The sequence below is a fragment of the Columba livia genome, chromosome 3 (genome assembly GCF_036013475.1).
Source record: "Columba livia isolate bColLiv1 breed racing homer chromosome 3, bColLiv1.pat.W.v2, whole genome shotgun sequence".
Classification (NCBI taxonomy): domain Eukaryota; kingdom Metazoa; phylum Chordata; class Aves; order Columbiformes; family Columbidae; genus Columba; species Columba livia.
The window spans coordinates 89061995-89072296 of NC_088604.1; the positions used below are offsets into that span (position 1 = coordinate 89061995).

The window sequence follows — 10302 nt, forward strand, 5'->3', positions numbered from 1 at the left end:
AAGCACCTGTGGTATGATTACTCCTGCACCCCCAGGTCCCCCCATGGTAGCAGAACTGCTCCAAATCTAGACCAGCTTGGGCTGAAGCTACCTTTGTGCAACTCCTCCTGTTCCAACCTGCCCAGACAAACAGGTCCTGAATTGCTTGTTCCTCTGCTCAGTTTTTATACAAGAGAAGAGCTAGTTCTGCAAAACAGACTCAGCCAGGATGAATTCTACCTAGTCTGCGCCTGTAGGAAAGCATGGGTTATAGATGTGACTGGTACTTCGAAGGCAATATTGCTATTTTTAATTCCTCGAGGTCCAAACTACCATGGCAAAGGGTAGCAGAAGTTCCTGCCATGTTTGTAGGGACTCTTACATCTGGCTTTTCTGAAAGGAGAGCACAAGCATTTTCCTGCACTCTAGAACAGCTGGAGACCAGAGAGGGCTGGGGCAAGAGGCAAATAGACTTTTTCAGCACAGCCTTATTGGTCTTGGGAAGCTTTCTGGTCCTCAGTGCAATACAAATAAGATGTAACTGAAACTCACTTGCTGTCCCTTAGTCTCTCTTTGACAAACCATCATTGCTTTTGCAGGTCACTACCTAACAGAATATTAAAAAATAACAACAACAACAAAAGAACAGCAAAAACAGACCTGACTCTGTGCATCTGGTACTAAAAATTTGGTCTGATTGAGAAAGAAATGGATACTTTACCTGTAACTAAAAGCAAGTAAGCAAGTGCAAAATCAGCAGTAATCAACGTATACAACATAACAGAGCCCATGAAGCCTTCTAGTTTCAGGTATCAGATAACCAGCATTAGGCCAGGCAGCAAAAATCTCTGTGAGCTCTGACATCTCATGTTCAAACCCTCCTGGAAACAACCAAATCAGCAACGACAACATGTCTGTGAAGGGCAGTCCAGGAGTGTTGTTCAGGAGAGAAGAATAGCAGTAATTGTATCTGCTGGAAGTAGAGGCTATTCAGGTTATTGACATTGACGTTGTGTAACACCCAAGGAAAATGAAGCCCTGCTCAGGAACACTTCACAATGAGATGAACCTCTGTGCTATTCTCTGGGTGAATATTGCTTAGAAGGACAGAAGTGAATGAATATGGGCTACAAACGAAAGAATTTAAAGAAATGCTTCTGTCTATAGCAGAGGAAAGTCATATTTGCAACTTCATTTACATTTTTAAACAAGCAGCCAAAGGGTCTTTGCCTCCCATATGAGAGGCAGACAAGGAAGAACTTGTTTATTTAGACTACAAAATTTTATAGCTAATCTGAAGTTGGGGGAAGCATTTTAACCAGATGAAGCTTGAGCTACTTCAGGGCTGGGAAAATACTTTCTCTTCCCTGTTTGATCTGGGCAGCTGTATAAAAGGACAGGAAGGTCTGATTTTGCAATACATCCAGGCAACCTGTTCATGAGTGTCCCAGCACCATTAAACAATTTTAAACCCTCAAGTTATCGTTCCCATTGACCAGTCTCCATATTCATCTATTTATAAATCTAGTTGCCCATTTTGTCTCCACAGTCAGGTTTTGTCAGACTATAGTAAAACAGCCTTACAGTTTGCAGTGTGTAATATCATTAATAAAGTAAATCATCAAGTGAAAGAAAACCTCACCTGTATTATCCAGTTGCACCAGAAAACAAAACAACATGTGGCTTTCTTTAACTATAATCAATGCCTGATAGTACTAGATATCTTCAACAGCTCTAGGAAAACCTACCTGGTCTTTCTTTGGATTTATCAGTAAACACTGGAGGAGTGGGGAAAAAGAATTGAGCTAATTGTACACAGGTGAAGCGATTTCTTTAATCTCCATTCAGGTTTTCTTCATTGGCTCCTCTTATTTTCTTGGTCCTACAATCCAGAAAAAATACAAGGCTTCTCTGCCTCTGCCAGAACTTCAGACATATTTGATTAAGGCACATATTTAGAATAATTCAGATATCACCATCAGTTCCTTTATCTGCTGGAATTAAATGTGACTGCCAGCTAGAAGTCTTCTCTGTGTGTTAGCCGTGGCAGAGATTTGATAAGCCATATGCACTTGAGATGATGTAGCTTTACCAGGTGAAAAGAAAACCTGAGAGGTAAAAGCTCTTTACAGCCTTTAATTGCAGGTTCTTTTGTGCATTGTTGTTCCTTCAAAAAGGGCAAAATCATGGCAGTGAAGCAGGGGGAGGAGGCTTTTGGCAAAGCCTTCACTGTTCCACCTTCATGTCTCATCACTTTCAAAACAGCTAATCCTGAGATTATGTGGAGGGTTTTTCCCTGTGCTGCAGTCACTGGGATGTGTTAAGTAGTTAACTTCTGAGAAGGGCCTCCTGTTGAAGGAAACACATGGGTAGCTGGGTATGGGTTTGATGAAACTTAAAGAAGATGCCACAAAAGTTTGGGCTGGAAGATGATGCTCTGAATTCACACAGAGGAATACAACAAAAATATTTAGGATGCTGGTATACCTACTGATGAACTTTTTTTGATCTATTATTCTTTTCATTAGCTTTACTTCTGGCAGCACCTCTGGCCCCCGCCCTCTGATACAAAACCTGTGTGTGGTGGGGGTGTTTAAACTCTCTCCATGAGTGATGCTTACGGCTTTCGGACTGCCCACTTCCTCTACCCAGCCCACACAACTTACAAAACAGATTGCGCCTTACCCTAAAACCTTCCCCAAAATCCCACACCCACTCATCCAGGAAAAAACTGAAAGCTACTGTTTTTTTTTTCAATTAGTGCTCCTCTGTTCATACCACAAAGATGCAACCTATGATCCAAGCTGTATTTCAGCACAAATATATTCTTTAATCCTCTTCAAAACAACTTTTAAGAAAATGTAGAGTGGACCTAAATGTTCCTGCTCCGGCAGGGGGATTGGACTAGATGATCTCTTGAGGTCTCTTCCAATCCCTAACATTCTGTGATTCTGTGATCAGAAATGTTGGATAGATTTATCTTGGACACAGCCTCTGCAGAATCAGAGGCACCACAGGGCTATCTACTACTGTGCAGCTTCCTCAGGAGGTAAAAGCAGGGAGCACTGAAACATGTTATTGGAAGACTTGTAGGCTCAATAGTACAGAAAGGAATGTATAAGCTTTTCCCCAACTTTTCACAGTGCCACAGTATACAAAAGAAACAGTCCACAGGGACTGAAGTAGAGGCTTTCTCTTTGCCCCTCCCTCCTCTTACTTCTTCCATAGCCACATATTTACAAAAAGCATAGTTTTGACATTTTAAAAATTATTGTTTACTGTCCCATGGTTGGATAGTGCCATTTCCAAAGCTGTAAGCCGACCTGGCTTATTACCAACATTCCTAATACTGCTGCTGCATTGGGAAAAAAGATTCCCCATAAACCACCTACACGCTCAAAAATTCCCTTTGGAAAAGAGGCAAAGCACCAAGTTGAGAAAGGATAAAGGTCAAATTCATAGCCCATAATTGCTCGGCAAAACAATTTGAGGTTTTGCGGTGTAAAAGTGACATGAATTTGTTATCGTACAATGGTGCACTGATGCTGTCATAGCTTTAGAGATTATTCCACTTCTTGACTCAGCACTGACAAATGATCCAAAAACTGGCTTCTGAAGGAATAAGCAAGTTCAGTGATAACTTAGTCAGTAGTGGACGAAAACTATTTGAGCAATCTGAGACACACAGTGTCCCAACCACAAGACTGCCACCAAATGTCATTTCTTGTCACCCTGTGACTCACTTAAGAGGCAGCTATGAAAACCATTAAGCTCTCTTATTCCTCTTCTTCCTCTTGAATCTCAGATCCATTTACTGGGAACTTGGATGATAGAGGAGCTAGTGTCAAGTAGTTTACAGCATGAAACTACTTAGGAAATATAAACTAATGCTAACTTCCTCTGTTCAAAGTCTTTATGGTAAAAGTTTTAACTTGAACCTCATTAAAGCTAGAGTTGGTCCATGAGTAGAAGAGACTGCACACAGTAGCACTTGCAAGCTTGCTGCATATGGGACTGGCAATGTTAGTATCCAGTTTTCAAAATGTGCTGTATTTCATACCTTGTTCTTCTGCAAAGCAAAGAAGAACAGGTTTTGGTGTGGTTTTGTTTGTTTGTTTTCTGAAATGAAGCTGTCAGTGTTTCAACAGAGGGAAGAGCCCCTGGAGTAATGTGGGGATGTATGCAATATCAGGAAATAATACTCAGGCAATTGAATTGTCAGGGGTGGACCTGCTGCTAGATGCTAAGCCATCTCATCCTCAGGGACACTGCTCTTAGCAAAAGTGTGCATATGAAGAAATAACTTGCATTACTGTGACAGAACTTGTTCTGGAAGGTAAAAAAATCAGATAAAACTCGCTGCAAACATGAACAGCTGCAAACTCTGTCTATGGTGAGATGAGAAGGAAACTTGCCGGACTGGGGGCTTTACATGCTCTTTTTCAGGTCCTGCAAATTGCACTGAAACATGTATGAAAAGGGCAGGTAAACACCAAATGGAAGAAATGTTCTTTGTGTCTGGTCCAGTCAAGAGCTGAGGCCAAAGTCAACACAAGGAGATGGGTTTAGTCATAAAACTCCTCAGTCTGTCTCAATGGCTTGGTTTTTTTCCCCTTCTTCCTTGGTAATGTTGTTCTTATGTGCAACAAAGAAAGATTTCATGCAGTTTGCTTAAATATTAACTACTTATGATTTGAGGAGAAAACACTTCAAGGAGAAAACACTAACCACAGGCTTCACATAAATATTCTACTGTTAGATGCCAGTGAATGACACATATTCCTTCTTCTGAAAGGACAGACATCATGGTTACTCCTTCTCAGTAGGATGCAGAAAGTTGCAACTACTTGGTTGGTAGGAAGAATTGCTTTATATTCCTGTTAAAGGGGAATCAGAAAATTATGGTAACATGATATGCTATAACAGAAGGGACAAAATGAATGAAAAAGAAAACACAGTACCTGGACCAAGAACGTTAAAAGCTCTGTGGAGAATAAAATGGTTGCAGACTGCACGTAGTGTACATTGAAAACAATGAAGCCTTCATAGAAAGGGAATGGATCTTATCTAAATCTCCTTGGGAAATAAAAATTAATACATTTCAAATCTTTTCCGAAAGTCAGGAGGAGACATTTGAAACAATGAGAAACATTTGTGTTACACTATTAACCTTTACTGTTTTGAAACTGCAGTGAGGACATTTTTGGGGAGTTTATCCATTCAGGCGCTTGCCAAACGTGAAAGTGCATAATTAAAATGGCCTCTTTTTTATATTACTTGATTTGGAATTGCTTAAGTGGTTAGATAAAGTACCAATTCAGAATCCTTTTCGTTCTGCCCAAATCCAGCTCTGGTGACGCAAAAGCTCCAATAAACACAGGGAACTTTCTCAGCCCAGGACCAGAGCAGCTACTGCCCACCCCCCTCAGCCATTGCTCTCTCATCCCGGGTACGGGGGCAGGACCAAACCATGTGCAGCATTTGTGTTACCTACATTTAATGTTGATGGGCCACATGGAAATTAAAACAACCCACCCAGAGCTCCTGTAATTTACACAAGAGTGAGTGGGTGAGCAGGTCCACAGGGACCCAAGGGTATAGGTAGCACAAAACAATTTTGTTGCTCTTTTCTTAGACTGCATCTTTTGCTGAGCATATAGCTGCTTGAACCTGAAGTAAAACAGCTTAAAGACTACCACATTATGGTGGATAATCATAGCTATTTAAACACAATTAATGAATGTTATTTAACAGCTGCGTTCATCATGAACATATTGTATAACCACATTATTGCATGCTTGGGTTTTCACTTACGTCCCTGTTGTTTCAATACTGTGACTCAGCGGAGAATAATTCTTTGCTTATTTTCCAACTTCTCTGTGGTCTGTCTCATTGATACATGGAGTGTAAGACAGCAAAAAGACAGAAGTGAAACAGCTCAGACCCTGCCACTGTACGTAGACCTGAAAGACAAATCTTAGGTCATTTTTGCATGCAGCATCATTCACTGATGGGAACCATTGCGCTCTTTGGCCCTGCTCTCATTCCTTGCAGCTGTGCTACAATGTGCTACAATAGTTCTGTGAGCTATTGGGCCTGAAGTGACCTAAATCTTTCTCAGGCTTTGTAGAGATGCCAGCAGTAGCATTTGTAAAAGTAAGAGCAATATGGGTGCGGGTATATGATGCACCCTTCCTTGCACAGGATTTGACTCAAACTCCCTTACCCAAGCAATCTCCTGAGCAAGCACTGCTTCTCCTGAGTCAATTCCCTAATAATAGTTAACCCCCTTCCTGGACCATGATGTTCACCAGCTGGTGTTGCTCCCCCTCCCCATTCCCACTAGCTTTATGGCCAGTGTTCTCAACATTCATAGGGCTGGAACAATGAGTGCATGCAGCTCAGCATGGACATGGGCATTACCATCTATAGAACGTGGTCGCTTGGATGCCCCAGAAGCTGAGAGCAGCAGACGTGAATAATTCCTCCATCTCTGATTTTTATTTAAAGATTTAATCATGCCATTCGACATTTTCTATTTCAAGATTTCCCCAGCAGCGAGCTTCTTGAATCAGGTTAAGGTACCATATAATCCCATGTCTTCAGAAGTATCAGCTGGATTGCTGAGGTTCCTCCACAAACACATGTTTACATGAAGATGTGTGTGTGAGATGACTATGAAGATGTACAGTTCTGGGAGTTTATTGATAAGCGGAAACTGACATCAGCTCCCCAGATGTTTTGAGAAGAGATATCTGGGGTTTTTTTTGTCTGATTTGAGCTAATTTAACAAAAAAGGTGATTAAAGACAAAATGGCCATGGTTCCCTTCTGTTAGATTTCTTCAGCCTTTTCATAGTGCTAGACAGGTTCCTTGTCTTCAGTAAATTCAACACCTTTATCACACACACACCCCCAATCCTTCAGGTTTTCAAGTCACTTAGAGACTCTCCCTCAGTTTCGGTGTTTAAGAAAGAACTTCTTGCAGCAATGTTCTTGGTGGGTTTTAAAACCTACTTGGTTTTATGTCATTTACTTGGAGCATATTTCTGATATGTTGTTTCTTCTGACTGTGACGGCTAGACTAAACATTAGTTGTATACTAACCAAGAGCTACAAGTGGAGTCCAGGAAGAAGAGCAGCTGCAGTAGCTGCTGGTGTTGAGCAGCCATCCAGCTGCACTTGCTGGAGGCCTCTGTAGCCCTCAGCCTGGGGGCAGCAACCAGAAGCAACCTAAACTGATTATGGGAAAACCTCACAGTAATAGTTTTGATGCTTCTCTTCTGCCAAAACAGTAAGAGACCACTTTATACAGCCTTATTTAATTTTTTTTTAATGTCTGAAAATGGCAAATGTTCAAAACTGAAGCTTCAGGAGAGTGTCTTGGAATCATAGAAGTCTAAATCTATATCAAGATACCACCTACAGCTTGTCCAGTCCATGAAAGAATAACTGGAATTAGATGTTCCCTGGTATATATCTCAGTTGCTTTAAAAATCTCCAATATCAGAGTCTCTAAAATGTGCTATGTAGCTTATTCCTGAACTTAGAAAGCTTTTTCAATTTCTGCAGATGCATGCTAATCTCTTCACTTTTATGTTCTGCCTGCAGTGGACATGGAGAGTGATTGATCACCGTCATCTTTGAAACAGTTTTACATACGTTTGAAATCTATTTTAAGACAACCTGATGTCTTTTATCTGGACTAAATACATTCCTTCAAACTTCCTTCACCTTCTGCATAGGTCTTATCATCCTTCTTGATCACTGAAATCTGTGATATCTGTCGTGAACTATGGTGCCTTTGTCAAAAGAATTTTGAAGGGATGCATTTTTACATTATCTTCATTTTGTACAAATTTGAGACTTCAAAATTTTGAGAGCCTCTGTTTATAGACTGGGAAAACTATTTCCTCTCTAACTGCTGGTTTGAGCTTCTTTATAGTAATATACTTACTTGCATTACTTCAGGTTTAAATGATGTTTCTTCCTAACAAGATAGATATCTATTTGTGCTGACAGCCTCATAAAGTATTTCTGTCCAGTAACATGTTAATTCATTGAACTTCCATTCAATTCCATTTGCTCAACATGACAAAAGTCAATGGAGATACATCACAGATTAATATTTCTATCATTAAGTCGTACATCAGTGGACTGAGTGTTTATGTGATGTCCTTTTGTGGTTGTGTTATTAAATTGCTCTCCACAGCAGGGACAATTCCTTGATTTTGCATACCTCTATCTAACATGCAGTAAAATTGGATTAATAATACAGGTACATTAAAAAGATTTACTAATGATTTTGAGTATTTTTTTAATCTTTGATCTTACACAGCATTTGGACATCTGTCAGTTGGGAATGTTGTGCAAGTATTTGGCAACACTATGTTAATCGTCCTCTCACGCAGTTAGAGCTATTGGCATTCTCCGTTGTAGACTTTGTTTGTTTAATGTGCTGATCAAAAGGCACATTGTATTGCCACCAAACCCTGAGTCACCCTCCCCAAGGAACAATTACCCTTTCTTTCCATTTGGGTGGAGATAGTGTATTTCTTACTAAGGGAGTGGTGATCTCAGTCCGAAATTTCTTGATAATATTTAGTAAGCTGAAGCAGGCTATTTTATGTTGAGCAGACAGAGAAAAGGAGGCTTATTGCATACGTGCCAGTAAGCTTTTATCATTGCACTATTAAGATCGCAGCAGCAGTTTAGTGCCTCTTTTTTTTCCTAGCGCAGAATTACAGAGGGGCAGGAGAGGAGCATCAGTGTAGGTGGTGCTGTGAACTGCGTAAAAACATCTGGCAGATTCTGGTTGTAGCAAAGCAACAGGAACATCTCTCAGTCTTTTCCAGCCTCGCTGCCTGCTCACCATCTCACTTTCTAATAGGAGATACCCTTCTGCAGAACTTCTGAGTTTGACTTTTTCACAGTTAGGAAGACACAGCAACATCAGGATACAGCAACAGTCACCCTGATGGTGACTGTTCGCCTACTGTGGGCAGCAGCACATGGTAGCAGAGGGAAACAGTGGGAGGTGGAGGGTGATGAAGTTGCCTATCATGTGCTAGAGGACGGGATTTGAGCATGAGGAGGATTGGTTTGTTCTGCCCTAGAGGAAATCAAGCAGAAGACTTGGCGATTGGATGCCCCTTCCTTACACCCCAAGATGAGAAGCAGGAGGGAGGAAGGAGGGGGAGGAAGGGCAGGGTTCAGAGCAAGCCCCCGCCTTGGTGAGCTACTCATTTCTCTCCTGTTAGCTACTGGAACCCTCCCAGCAGTCTGGGCAGAAGGAGGAGAGAAGAGCAAGTAAAGGATAGGACAGGGGACATAGGGTGGCATATTAGAAATTTGCTGGAATTGGTCAGTTGGGCTGGAACGTGACAGAGCTCTAGAGAGTTACTCGTAATACAAAGTTTCAAAATATGTACAACTCACGCTCAAAAAATGGGTTGTGTCTGAGGGTGGGGAATGTTTTGCACAGTCCCTTCTTGCAAGACAAATAGGAAAACAGGGCCCCCAGTTACTGTCACTACAGTAAACTTCTCGGTTAACTAAAGACAATTGTGGTGAAGTTTGCTGAGGTAACACTTATTCTTGCTGCCTGCTTCCTAGAGAGTGTCCAGGACAGGGACCTGATAGCACAGCTGGGTCCTAGTGGGGCACAGATGTGGAAAAGGAGCATGCCTGCGCTTGGTAAGGCCTTTGGAGATTTTAAGTAGGCTTTGCTATGAATCAAGAGAAGTCATACTGAGTGCCTAGGTTTTTTTAAAAGACTGGCTGCAATCAGAAAGATTATTAATTTATTTTAGCTGCATGAAGACTCTAGCTGGTAGATAAGAGTTGCTTTTAGTATATTATTTTTTCTTATGTGAATATTTGCTTGTTTCCCAAATGTATAGAAGTGTTACTCTCCCTATACGCAGCCACACTTTCGTATTGTCTATGTCAAAAAATGATTACTTAGATAAATGGCAGTAAATTCTTCTGATGTGTGGTATCAAATTTCTTTTAAAAAATTATTGGACCTCTTGGCTGGTCCAAATTTTTGCCTGTGCTAAACTGGTACCGGTGCCAGTGCTTTACCATCGCTGACCAGGAGTGATCCTCTCAAAGGCATTTCTGAATAGATACCTCTTCAGTGCTGCAAATAATTAAACTGTGACAATCCTTGCATGATTGTGATGTGAGCTAAGGTAACTTTTAACTTGGATTTCTCATAGTTGCAGGAGATAAAGTGACAGAAACATGTTTGAACCTGATGGGAGAAAAGCTTCTTCTCAGCTTTTCTGACTTTAAAATCTTTGCTTGCCTCAGCCATGTA

At 41.1% G+C, this 10302-nt stretch overlaps 1 long non-coding RNA gene across 1 annotated transcript in view; it reads right to left on the minus strand.

Annotated features, from left to right (window-relative positions):
• The window catches only part of LOC110359781 (uncharacterized), a 30705-nt gene extending 21117 nt beyond the window's left edge, over nt 1-9588 (minus strand). The window contains exon 1 of the long non-coding RNA XR_002415169.2: nt 1622-9588. This is a non-coding gene — a long non-coding RNA (uncharacterized LOC110359781). The remainder of the gene's footprint in view (nt 1-1621) is intronic.
• Nucleotides 9589-10302: the final 714 nt, after the last annotated feature.